This window comes from Ambystoma mexicanum, chromosome 1p, assembly GCF_040938575.1.
Source record: "Ambystoma mexicanum isolate Mex_15411 chromosome 1p, UKY_AmexF1_1, whole genome shotgun sequence".
NCBI lineage: Eukaryota > Metazoa > Chordata > Amphibia > Caudata > Ambystomatidae > Ambystoma > Ambystoma mexicanum.
The window spans coordinates 984,919,685-984,933,254 of NC_090921.1; the positions used below are offsets into that span (position 1 = coordinate 984,919,685).

Below are 13,570 nucleotides of genomic sequence, written 5' to 3' on the forward strand. Positions count from 1 at the left end.
GATTGCTGGAATCGGCCAATACCGGAGCGAGGGTGTCAATGCGGTCCTTGAAGATTTTGGAGGAGCAGGGGAGCACCAGTTTGGATGACATTTTCATAGATCGGACTTGTCTAGTAACTTCATCAGGTGTAGTCAGAGAGAAAGAGGAGGAGAGGCAGAGGCGGCCAGAGGGGGGCTGCGAGAGGTATAGGGAGAGGAAGAGGAGATCGAGGACAGGATGTCCTGAGTTTTAGTGGTGAAGTGAGAAGCCAAAGCCCTACAGAGGGCCTTGAAGGGAACAGGAGAGGTATAGACTGCAGAAGGATTGACCAGCTCCTTGCAGATTGTAAAGAGTTTGGCTGTGTTGTTAGAGGCCGCAGAGACACGGGGTTGGCTTGGACTCTCTTCTTGGATGGGACAGGTGGTAGTCCAGTTTGTCAAAGGAAATGCCTGAAGCCCTCAACTTCTTCTCAGCCACTCTGCCCTTGGTTTAAGGGCTGTGAGGTCAGAGTCATACTAAGAGTTGCACTTGGAAGTAGGCTTCAGATGGATTCTCATGACAGGGGCAAGGATGTCCAGAGTGTTGGAGATAGAGAGATGCAGGTTAGAGAGGGCTGCGAGTCAGCCGCAGGAATAGGAGAAGCAGAGAAGGTAGAGGCAAATGCATCCACTGACACACGCATCCACTGACACACGCTTCATGGACCGAATGACGGAGAAGCTAGGTGGCAGTGCTGGGGTGGGCTTTGCCTGAGGGACATAGAGTTTCAGGTGAGAGCAGAGCAGAAAGTGGTCAGTCCAAGAGAGAGAAGTGATGAGAGGGTTAGAGAGGGGGATGTCTGAGGAGATGAGAACATCCAAGGTGTGTCCGGCAGAGTGTGTCGGTCCAGATGGTAGAATGGAGGGAGAGAGAGTGTCACAAAGGTTGCGGAAGAGACCAGAGACCAGAGGCGGGATAAGAAGCATCCAGGTAGATGTTGAGGTCTCAGAGAAGGAGAAGTTGAGAGGTAGGGGCCAGAAGAGGAGAGGACAGCCCACTCTGAGAAGAAAAGGGCAACCTGGCCAGGTGGCCTGTAGATGGTGGCCACAGTCAGCGACAGGCCAGGAGATAGAGTCTGCAGACCAGGCATTCAAAGGAGGAGTAGGCCTGCGTATGACTGACAGAAGCAGGAACCCACTCCTGAAAGATCAGAGCTACTCCACCTCCGGGCTCAGAGAGGATCTTGTAGCCATCAGGCAGGAGAGTGTCAAAACTTGTGACGGAGCTGGCTCGTGAACGATGTCACAGTGAGAGCGAGGACATCCAGGTCAAGTTCTTCGAGGAGGTGACAGATGTCACAGGCGAATTTGACAGCAGTGCTAGAGTTGAGAGTAGCGATGTAGAGCAGATTGCCACATTTGAAAGACTTCCAGGGTGGGGTACAGGCGTGAGGTACACCCAGCGGAAGTGGCAGAGGGGCCTGGGAGTGGGCAGAGGTGGAAGCAGGAAGTGGCAGAGGAGCCAGAGAGGTGTTAGTAGGAGTACCGGGAGAAGGAAGGAAATTTGTGAGATGCAGGAGGCGCCTATTGAAAAGGACGAGATTGGGCTCAGGGCCCTGCACCTAGACAGTGCCATTCAGATAGACATTAATGATGGTCTTGGAGGAGTGGAAGGAGGCCAAGAGAACCCCCCACCGAATGCCACCATTAATGGGAGAGGAAGAGATGGGAGAGAGAGCCGAGACCAAATGAGAGGCCCATAGGTCTTATGAGGCAACGACAAAGAGGATGTCAGTGAGAGTCTGTCTGGAGGAAGGACTGATGTAGAGATCGGCGATAGGGAGGCCTGGGTTGGAGACCAGGATGTCCCTCTTGAACTTCTTCCGTCCAGACTTTGTGAGATGGATAGCATAGGAGATAGAGTAGCAGTTGGAAAAGATGGGAGAAACAAGGAGGAAAGTAGGAGGAGGGAGCGAACGAAGGAGAGACGCCCAGCACCGCACAATGCAGTATGCACAGCAGGAGGGGAGTTTGGGAGTGTCACACAGAAGGAGCAAACAGGTGACACAAAACAGTACAAAGGTACGCCCTGCAGGGTGGGGACTTATAGAGTGGGAGAGAGCCTAACACACAGTTCAAAGTACAACAGTAACCACGTTGAATGGGGACCTAGCGAGTGGGAGAGAGTCTAATGGGACACAGTTCCCAGTACAACAGTAACCACACTTGAAAGGGACCTAGAGAGTGGGAGAGAGCCTGATGGGGTACAGTTCACAGTAAAAAGTGGCCACAGTTGAGGGGACCTGGAGAAGGGAAACAAAACACAAAGCACAGCTAACTACTAGAGGGGAGAGCCTAAGATTGCACAGAAACGGAGTACATTATGTCCGACGGTTAGGTGCAAGTATGCGCAAAGACCGGGTAGTTTAGTAGAGAGCAGTAGTGGCTGCTCCCACTTCCCAAAACCCTTCTTACCTTTTGGTCACTGATGGTCGATGGCTGTGCAGCATGCTTGCACTCTGCGCCGCACCCATTCATCACCAAACACCTGTGTTGCACACCACCGCGCCTCTTAGCCTATGCAGGCTTTGCCACAGAGGCTCTGGTCTTCACTTCTTAAAGGGTATGCTGTGTGTGCGTAGTGCAACATGCTATGTTCGATTGGCCAACGTCTTCTGCCGTCCTGCGTCACACAACACCGTGCCCTTAGCCTATGAAGGCTCTGCCACGGAGAGTCCGGTCCTCGCTTCTTAATGCGCACACTGCGTGGGCGTAACCCAACATTCTACGCTCGATAGGCCAGCATCTCCTGTGGTCCTGTGTCGCACAACACCGTGCCCTTAGCCTATGCTGGCTTTGAAACAGATGGTCTGGTCAAGAGGGATTTCTAGAGTGTTGCCTGGTGGACAGATTTTAGGAGGCGGCCCTAGTTAGGGTGACCCGGGAGCTAAGGGAGTTTAGCCAAAACCCAATCAAGGTAGCAATGGATAAGTCTCACGAGAGTGTGAGCATGGTCAGAGGCGCTCAATGAGTCCTCACAGAATAACACAAAATAATTCAGTTTAGACAGTCAATCTAAAAGATAGTTATTTAGGCCTTAAGAATACACTAAAAAATGAAATGATTAGGTAATATTATCACGCAACACTCTATAATACAAATATATACAATCACCAGTATGTTTATTCACTATACATCATGAAATAACTTTCCATGTAAAAGAGGTGAGCAATGCAGATACAGTTCAAATGATGAGAACCAGCCACAAATCCAATTCCCTATACTTTAGTGGTCCAACCCTAAGTTGAATGAAGCCTAGTGTCCAAGAGTCATAGGTTCCAGCACAAGGTTTCTCACATGTATGGGTTCTCTAATAGGATGCAATGGACTTATGGTGGTGATTCAGAATAGTTTCAAACTATTAACAGTTTACTAGGGGACAGGTAAGCTCTCCTCTTCCTTCCAGACCCAAAGCTAAACAAGGATCAAGATAAAAACGACCCAGGTTCAACGACCAAATGGGAGTAAGAGGGAGATAGGAGACAAAGGGACTTTTTCCTAATGTTATACTAAAGGAGGACAAGGGGGAACAGGAACACGTATGTTTACTTACCGCCATGACTCAGATTTTCCCAGGGATCATGATGGGTCGCGATCTTCCATCCTTTGTTCCAGTGAGAGGTGCCCAGGGGTTACAGGTTCAAGTATTCTTCTGGTCAGGTGCAACTACAAGAAATGTTGGATTCCAAAGATGCAGACCTCTTCAGGACACTTCATGTGATGGAGGAAGGTTAGTTCCAGCGACTATCATGTTTGCAGGCGATGACACGGGTCCTTCACAGTCACAGAAGCTCCTCCTGGACAGATTCCCTTGAAGATAGGAAGCTGGAATTCGGCGAGAATGCGACTAGTGTCACCAGCTAACAACCACCAAACCTCCAGGTTTGAATGCAGAGCAGTGACGGTCTTGGCATGGTAGCCCAGCTGGTCAGTCGACTGGGCAGTCCATGGGCCCTTCCCAAGGCTCTGTGAAAAGGCATCGACACTAGTTGCTCCCACTAGTTCAAGCGCTAAACACTGTTAAGGGTCTCCAGAGGAGATCAGGTAGAGGAGCAGGGCTTCACCAGGCCGGTCACTGGAGAGGTTGTTGGGCCATTGGAGAATTCTTCCTCAGGTCATCAACAGGCTGCTCTTCTTCAAAGGATTCTTGACTCCAACGGAGAGCTGACAAATAGCCGCAGGAGTCCTCCTCTTATTCAAAATCTGAGCTCAAAGCAAATCCAAGCCCACCAATGGTAAGGATCTGCACCATTCAAGCAGCCAGTAGTTGTCCAATAATGGGCTGGTTTCAACCCCTACCCCCCAGTAGCAACCTTTCTGGCACCAATGATGTGGACTGGGAATAGACAGACACAGACTCACTCACTCACTCACTCTTTCTTGGCAAGTGCATGACTTTATGAGGACTTCCCTGACTTGAGAAGGCCAAACTCCAATATGGCCAAAGAACGGCCAGAAATCTCATGGCACGGCCATTATAGGGCACTAGCCACGTTTAGTAGCCATAGGCGGTATACACAAATGTGCACACCAAATATAATATGAAAATGGTAAAAATTGAACTGCTGCCACCAACATGATTTTATGCACTTATAAAAGTAACGAGAAATCCCATGTTTAAAAAGATAGGGTGGTACAAATGTGTCCCCATTGCCCTGCACTGTGGTGTACTGTGTGCAATGTAGAAAATGCAAGAATTCAAGGGAGACAGTTTCCCAATACTGATAGTCTGAAGGACCAAGCTGTTTTTCCATAATAAATTAGCGAGAGGGAAGTGAAACTGAAGGTTTTACTTCCCTTCCAAAAGTCAGGACAGAATTGAGAACAGAGCAAAAATAATGAGGTTGTATAGAAAACTATGGAGGAAAAGTTGCAAAATGAAAATGCATCCCTCCACTCGCTCCTCCCCCTCACCCCCACTTACCTGCTGCGGCCTCCGGAGGCTTCCTTGTGGCCTGGACACCGTGACCACAGAAGCCCAACTCACAGCATGCTGCACTTTTGTGCGCAGCCTTTTATGCCCGGGTTTCTGGCGCTGTGGTATCTAGACCATGAAAGGAAACCTCCTTTACCCATCAACATATTACTTTCTTGCCACACACCCTTTGCTCAATTAAAATAACACCCCTGCCTCCACACTCCCAAATGGATGGTCGTCTTCCCCTTACCCCAAAAAATAAGTGGAAGACTACATTTGTATCCAGATAGGTTAGTATTTTTACAGGTATATTTTCTTTTATGTTTATTTATTTATATTTATATAGCGTGCAAGCAGCACAGGGGCATTGAGGCACTGTTACTTGCAAGAGCTTAGTTACACAGGTACAGGAATGGTAGCAGTCGTTCACACATTATGAATACTACAAAACATAATACTGTTGTTACAGATATTGCACTTGGTCATTATATTGCAGCTTATGCAGTGGGTCATATGTTAAGTGTTCATGCTGATGTGAACGACCTTATGTGAAGAGAATGGTTTTCATAGCTTTGCGGAAGGCCTCACCTCAGATTGTGGGAGGTAGGGCATTCCAGTGATTGGATGCAAAATGAGGGAAGCTGGATCCGCCCTCTCTGGCTCTTTTTACTAGTGGCACAGTTTTATTCTCATTGGAGACCATTCTGCACAGCAGAGCAAGTGACATCGGGGTGAAAATCCACCCAGGAGCCTCTACATCCCCAGAGTATCAGGATTTATAAGTAGGGAGCATGGGGAAAGCTAGGGAACATCCTCTACCACATAACAGAGAACTCAACCTACCAAGGAATGCTGCCTGTCCCTCCTGGGTGTGCCAATACACTCTGCAACCAACAAATGTTGTAGGCATGCACACTCGGCATGCACTCTTCTCCAAGATATTGCAAAACGCATCAGCAGCCCAGTAGATCCACAATACTTCACACTTGAGTCACGCCTGTCGCCCTGAAACTCCTACTTTTACAAAGGGATGCCCAACATGTTGTTTTTACATTTAGTTTACTTTACATTTCTTTAAAGAACTTGTTTCAATAAATGAAACACCCAAGGTTCCTGAACCTCATTCAACAGATCATATTTTAAAGTATATCCAAAATCTTTTTTTTAATTTATATTTATAATTCATCAATGTTTTGAATTGTCTGGTGTCAAATTATCCCAAAGTAAATTCTTTAGCACACAAATTCACCTGATGCCATTTTACAATTTTGAACAATAAAAAAGAAAACACATACAATCAAAACAAATTACCCTACACCGTTTATACCTGAACAATACAGATAATGAATCCCTTTTCTATCCACAAGTGTTGTTTATACATTTTTACCAAAGAGTGTTTCTACATAACAAAATTCTTCCTACCTAAACATTTTTTAAACGTGGTCTACATCACCAAAAGAATCATTTGAATTTCTTATATGTTGGGCCAGGGCTTGCCAGTATGAGCATGCTCCCCCATGGGGCACTAGTCTGCCGTTTCGGCAGAATAACGGATTCACTGCCTTCTTCAGGACCTTAACTTGTCACCCAATTCTGAAAAACAAAATAAAAGGAAGGTGTGAGTATCACTACCATTGCATATTTAAAATATACAATGATTAATAGAGTTCCAAAACAGGCATCTCAATTAAAATATTGGTACACCCAATATTACTGCTTGCCTTCTCCTGAATTCTTCATTGGGCATGTGGTATAAGACCTTCTGGATCAGGGAACGTGGTTTCTTTCTTTTTTCATTTCTTTACCAGCACTCTAAGGGGAATAGGGTAATCTACTATTAGTCATTGGCCCTCATTACAAGTTTGCCGGTCCGGAATCCAGAGTTATTGTGATGGCGGTGACACCGGTTCCATGACCGCATGGATGCAGAAACAAGGAAGAATTACGGGTTGGAGGCAGTGCGCCCCAGCACAGTGTGAAACCGGTGCCACCGCCATCACGGTAACACCCACGGAGACAGAGGTCAAATGGCAGCGGTACATCCGTATTCGCCTCGGCCATGCCGATATCAGCAGAGGCGGAAACGCTGGTGCTGGAAATACTGTCACCGTGAAAACCGGAAAAAGAGCAGCGGCCACTACATAAATCACAACCCACTGCAATCCTCTGGTACCACAAGGCCCACAGGTACTGTGCCAGGCTAAAAACCACGAGGAGGATGACATCAAGGGTGACAATCAGCCGGCAGCGGAAACCCCGCTTCGGTGAGGCGGAACTCACTGTGCTTGTTGAGCACATTGTGAATAATGCCGAAGAACTATTCAGCGCAGACCAGAGGCGCTCCACGCAGCAGAGAAGGAAGGCCATATGGGCTGAGGCGGCCCAGAAGGTCTCAGCTCTGGGGGTGACTGGGCGGACAGTAAAGGACTACCACAAGAGGTGGGATGACCTGTGGCTGCGGGTCAGGAACCTGCTCTCAGCCCACAGACAGCAAAGCTGTGCCACAGGAGGGGGTCCACATTCCCCAGTGAAGCTGCAACCGCGGGATGAGAGGTGCAGCAGCGTGCTGCACCTTGAAGGAACTGAGGGGCTAGGTGGTGCCGAGGCCAGAGCAGACGCACCTGGCGAGGCTGTTAAGTACATAGAGCTGAATGTGAATGAAGGTATACCTGCCCCCCCTTCAAGGCACACAGAGCCACATAGCACAGTCCACATCAACCCTACCACACCCAACCCCCCCATCAAGGCACACAGAGCCACAAAGCACAGTCCCCATCAACCCCACCACACCCAGCACCTCATGCCCTCCCATCAAGGCACACAGAGCCATATAGCATACTCCCCATCAACCCTATCACACCCAGCACCCCCATGCTCCCCACCCCATCAAGGCACACAGATCCACATAGCACAGTCCCCATCAACCCTACCACACCCAGCACCCCATGCCCCCCACCAAGGCACACAGAGCCACATAGCACAGTCCCCATCAACCCTACCACACCCAGCACCCCATGCCCCCCCATCAAGGCACACAGAGCCACATAGCACAGTCCCCATCAACCCTACCACATCCAGCACCCCCATTCCCCCCCCATCCAGGCACACAGAGCTACATAGCATAGTCCCCATCAACCCTACCACACCCAGCACCCCCATAGCCCCCCATCAAAGCACACAGAGCCACATAGGACAGTCCCCATCAACCCTACCACATCCAGCACACCCATGCCCCCCATCAAGGCACACAGAGCCACATAGCACAGTCCCCATCAACCCTACCACACCCAGCACCCCATGCCCCCCACCAAGGCACACAGAGCCACATAGCAAAGTCTCCATCAACCCTACCACACCCAGCACCCCCATGCCCCCCATCAAGGCACACAGAGCCACATAGCACAGTCCCCATCAACCCTACCACATCCAGCACCCCCATGCTCCCCATCAAGGCACACAGAGCCACATAGCATATTCCCCATCAACCCTACCACACCCAGCACCCCCATGCCCCCCACCCTATCAAGGCACACAGAGCCACATAGCACAGTCCCCGTCAACCCTACCACACCCAGCACCCCAATGGGACACCACCACCCAGACAGCCAGACAGCGTGCACCCGGGTGCAACCCCTGATTAATACACCTGAGCGCAGCACCCATCAATGCATGTACTCATAACTAGATGAAGCATGAGGTGTGTGTTGCATGTGATTGCCCGATACACATCCTGTGACACCACTAACGCATGCCTTAAAATCCCCCCACAGGAACCTCATTCGACTGTGACGGGGGTCAACAGTTGACGCCAAGGGGGACTGCACGTCGCCGTCTTCCGAGACCTGAACAGTAATCCACTGCTACCACTTCCGGCACCTGTGCTGCGACTACAGTCCCAGTGCACCGCCCTCTGGAGACGACATCCCCGTAGCACCTGTAGACCAGCATGCACCGCCGGTGAATCCCTGTGCTGCCACTCCAAGTGCACCTGCAAGTGCTGCTGCACCACCAATCCATGAAGAGTCTGATGGTGTGGAAAGTGCACATGACCATCAGACCACTGAAGCACCAGGGTCAGGGAATGAGGGGTGCACCTCCACACCTGAACAGCTGGGCACATTCAGCCTGACTGGAATGCACAGTCCAATGCACTCACCTACACCAGGCCTAGAGGAACTCACCTCATGCATGCAGCGCATTGAAGAGCGTCAGGACACGCTGACGGGACTTGTGGAGCGACAACTTGAGGAGTCAAAGCTCAAACGGTAGGAGGCCCGTTTGCAGCTGGAGAGCAACGCAACCTCTGTGCAGCGCCTATCACGTGCAATAGGGCATTTTGCCACAACCAACATGTTGGTGTTGAGAAGGGTTAGAGAGGGCAACAGCATCCAATCCAACATTGCGGAGACAATGTTGTTGGCTCTGCAAGCCATCATGGGCTGCCTGCCCCCAACAAACCCTGCTCTGCCCTCCGCCAGCAGCACTCCTTTGAGCTCTGTGGCCAGCAGCACCAGGAGGAGGTCAACGCGGCTAGCTGGTGCAACTGGAAAGGACAAACATGGGCCCAAGCGTGGGAGAAAATAGGGCGTACGGTGGGACACCGAGGTCACACGTGTCGTGATGTGGTCCTGGTCATTGGGTGGGTATGTTGGGGAGGTGGGGGTGGTCCATAGTGGGGTTTGTTAGTTGGGGCCTGGTCAGTGGATGGTTATGTTGGGGGAGGTGGGGGGTGGTCCATAGTGGGGTTTGTTAGTTAGGGCCTGGTCGGGGGGTGGGTACGTTGGGGAGGTGGGGGTGGTCCATAGTGGGGTTTGTTAGTTGGAGCATTGTCGGTGGGTGGGTACGTTGGGGAGGTGGGAGGTCACGTGTGGGCATTGTTCCTAATTGCACCTGTTTCATTTTTTGATTACTTAATACACTGGTGTGCAAATGCAAATTACGAGTGGACAATCTTCTTTTGTGTGTGGTGTAATCATTTATTCTAAGTGTCACAAATTGTACCATGTGCATTTGAAGTTGATCCAAAAAAATGGTCTAGGAGTGCTCCCCATGCATGTAGGACATCAATGGCACCTCGGCCTGGTTGTACACCCATCCCATCATCATCTTCATCCTCATCTGCTGGCTCATTGTCCGGGGGCAGTGGAATGTTCCTGCGTATGCACAGATTGTGCAGCATGACACATGCCAGCACAATTTTGCCTACCTTCACTGGGCTTTACTGCAATGCCCCGCCTGATCGGCTGAGGCAGCGAAACCTGGCCTTCAGCAGTCCAAAGGTCCGCTCTATCACGCCACGTGTCCGTATGTGTGCCCGGTTGTAGGCCTCCTCATGCCTGTTCCGTGGCCATCGGATGGGCGTCATGAGCCATGGCGTGAGTGCATATCCGGCATCACCTGCATGGGAGTGACAGTAAGGAGACATGTTAGTGTTTGTGGTATTACTGTTTGTATTAGATAGCATGTCTAGACTCTCTGTCTGAAATCAGCACAGTGATCACTACAACCCACAGATATCCTGTATGGTATTCCTATGTTGTACATATCTTTTCTGCATACTTGGGTCACAGAGACAGTTTTGTCTGATGGTTCCATTCGTGAATTGATGGTAGGCAACTACATGTCTTGATCATTGCAATGTACATGTGGTCAGATGTGGTAGTTGGCTCATGTATTGTAAGGTGCTGGGCAGATCTGCATCAGGCAGACGCAGACCACACCAATGAGGTGACTTCTGCGCACAGCACGAGGTGCACCCATCGTTCACATGGTTGTAGCTACTATTTATTACCTAGGGAAGATACTCGCAACCACATTTGGCATTGCATGTTGTGCCACTCCATGGCTATGGTATTCCTAATGACAGCCAGGGTATGTATTTCCTTGACATGGCATAGTGCCATTTGCCAGTTGAAGCGGTAAGCTGGGTGGACTCTGGTGCTTGTCTATACCCCCCCCCCCCCTTCAACTACACAGGGGTCATCCATTGGCAGTTCTGCTCAACCAACAGCCTGGGACACTGTGGTGCTGGTCTGTACCCCCCCCCCCCAACTACACAGGGGTCATGCATTGGCAGTTGTACTCACCCAACAGCCAGGTCCTTTGTCCTGCATATCATGCCATCTGCCCTGGCAATGTGGAGTTCCGCAATACCACTGAGTCGTGTGTGGACCCCGGGAAACGTGCACAGCAATGCGTGATGAGTTGTTGGGCATCACAGACCATCTGCACGTTCAGTGAGTGAAATTGCTTCCGATTGCGATACACCGCCTCATTTGCATGTCTGACAGTCAACTCCACATGCCTACAATCTAATGCGCCTATGCAATTGGGCATGTCGGCAAGGGCATGGAAGGCCACTTTGGTGGCATTGACCTGGGAAGAGGTCCAGGGGAGGGAAATGTGGTCTGAGACATGGCGCAGCAGTGCATCCAGTACTTGGAACAGTATCCTGGAAAACAGGGTTGTAACAGCCCGTGCAGCTCCCCAACAGTGTGCTAATAGGTTCTAGTGGCGAAAAAGTGCAGTACAGAGACTACCTTCAGCAGGGGTGGGATTGCAGTCCGGATGTTGATGGGGCTGCTGGTGTCTTCTTCAATGAGGGTGATAATTGATATTATTGTGGCCCTGTCAAGCCGGTATAATGTATGTATTTGACTTCGGGTCAGGTTCCAGGGTGAGGCCCTGATGCAGGGTATTAGTGGCTGCCTGCGGGGTGGTACCTGCTGTATATTGTTGTTTGGGATCGCCACTGGGTTCCTCATTTGCCTCCTGTGCCTACACCACCTCCTCCTCTGCCTCAGTGCTGCTTCTATCTCCACTGCTGCTTGCAGGTTCCCCAACCCAATTGCTGCTAGGGCAACTGACAGCATGTTTGTGTTGGAAGGTGGCTTGGGTGTGGCCCTTTTGTAGGCTCCCAGTGGCCTATGATGTGCAGCTGGCTGAATTGTGCTCACCTGGGGTTGTTGCAGCTCACCTGCCACTGTTTAACGCCTAGTCCGCGGTGCCAGAGTTACATGCACAGTGTTCATGGTATTACCGCCATATTCATGGTGGTGTTTCCGTGTACGTGGTATTCTTAATGTGCCCGGTATTGTGCCTTGCCGGTAATTGGGGGTGCTCGGCCGAGTCGTCCACTGTTTCCGGTCACGGTGCTACCGGGTGCGGTAGCACCGTGGGGGTTGCTTTGCAGAGATGGTGTTTCTGCCATTGTGGGTCAGAATCTGCAGGTCCGGAAAACGGTGCCGGTACGGTTCTACCGGCACCGTTGTCAACCTGTCTGCTTGAGTGGAGACCCCTGTAAGGAGGTGGTCTCCCTATGGGTGTGTGTCTAAATGTGTGTACAAGAAGGCGCCACTTATCCCCTTCCGCTTACCCACTACTGTAGGAGCCTTTAGTTGGATTAGAAGAGAACTCCTGTCTGATTCTGCTGCGATCAGTTGGGTAAATTCACCAGAGAGGATGCACAAAGAAGGATAAATATGTATATATACCTCCCTCTTTGCATCGACATGTCCTTGTTTTGCCCTTTACAAACACAATGATTTAAACTAGGGGATGAAGTGTACGTAATGTTCTAGATTGTACCGGATAGATGATGGCTGCCCCCTCCTTTTGATGGATATCTTTAGTATAAACTCACCTGTGTACACAAACTAGCGGTTTCCTTATGCATCTTGCACAGAAAACCCTTTCTTTTCCCTTATATATTTTCCAGTCTTACGTGAGATGTCGCGCTATATTGCAAAAAATGCTTACCTCATGGACAGGCTGCTTCCTCGCGTATATTGAAGAAAGAGCGGAAGACTTGCAGTCCCTGTTGTATTTCCATGCGAGTGTGGTAGCTCCTCGCTGCTTCAATCTCGGATGCAAAAATGTATATGTACATGTAAATATATTTGCGAGAGGGGAAACGGATCATGTAAATCCATCCCATATCCCACTAGTCTAAGTTCGATTAAGTGCAGGGCGGCCGCGATGCGAGGAATAGGACTCACTGTTGGCGTTTCTGTTCAACGCGTCTCCTCCCTTGCTTTCTAGAGTGTAGCGTTACCTGGGGCAACCGTGTAGCATGCTCCTAAAGAGGCACGTAATCAACATCCGTTGTCATGGCGCCCAGGACAACAATAGGGACAACAGATCGTTGTCCGCCTGTGCTGATGCGTGTTTTCCCATCGCAGGTGTGGGTGCTTCGGCCTCTCAGAAGTAAAATTCTCTGGCTTATGCATGTCTATCATGTCTGCACTATATGACTCCTGTGTCCATCTGGTGATAGCAATCATCGTGATGATTGATGTGAGCAGTATTATTGGCTCTGTCTGGGTCCCCCTTACCTAAAAGATATGTTTTACTCTTTTTCTCTTAATATAGTTATTATTGTTGATGTTGTATATCTGTGTGACTTCTCCCTGGAATATAAGGGAGTCTGGTCTAAGTGCAGAGAGTCCCGCATTACTCATCATTTGATTATACTTTGACATTAGTGACGAGGCTGTGCCATCCAGCCCCTGAAACTCCTGAACTATCACACCATAATTGCATTTCTCAAAAGCTGTGTGTCTTTCATTTAAAAGGCATTCCCATGCCATAGGGGACACATGTCCAGCACTCATTATCCAAGAAGCCGCAAAAAAA

General features: G+C 49.9%; 1 long non-coding RNA gene across 1 annotated transcript; it reads right to left on the reverse strand.

Annotated features, from left to right (window-relative positions):
• Positions 1–5,582: 5,582 nt before the first annotated feature.
• Positions 5,583–12,914, reverse strand: LOC138566990 (uncharacterized). The gene is made up of 3 exons (XR_011302087.1): positions 12,695–12,914; positions 10,143–10,333; positions 5,583–6,529 (listed from the first exon to the last, which is right to left on the reverse strand). It is a non-coding gene; the product is annotated as an uncharacterized lncRNA (long non-coding RNA).
• Positions 12,915–13,570: the final 656 nt, after the last annotated feature.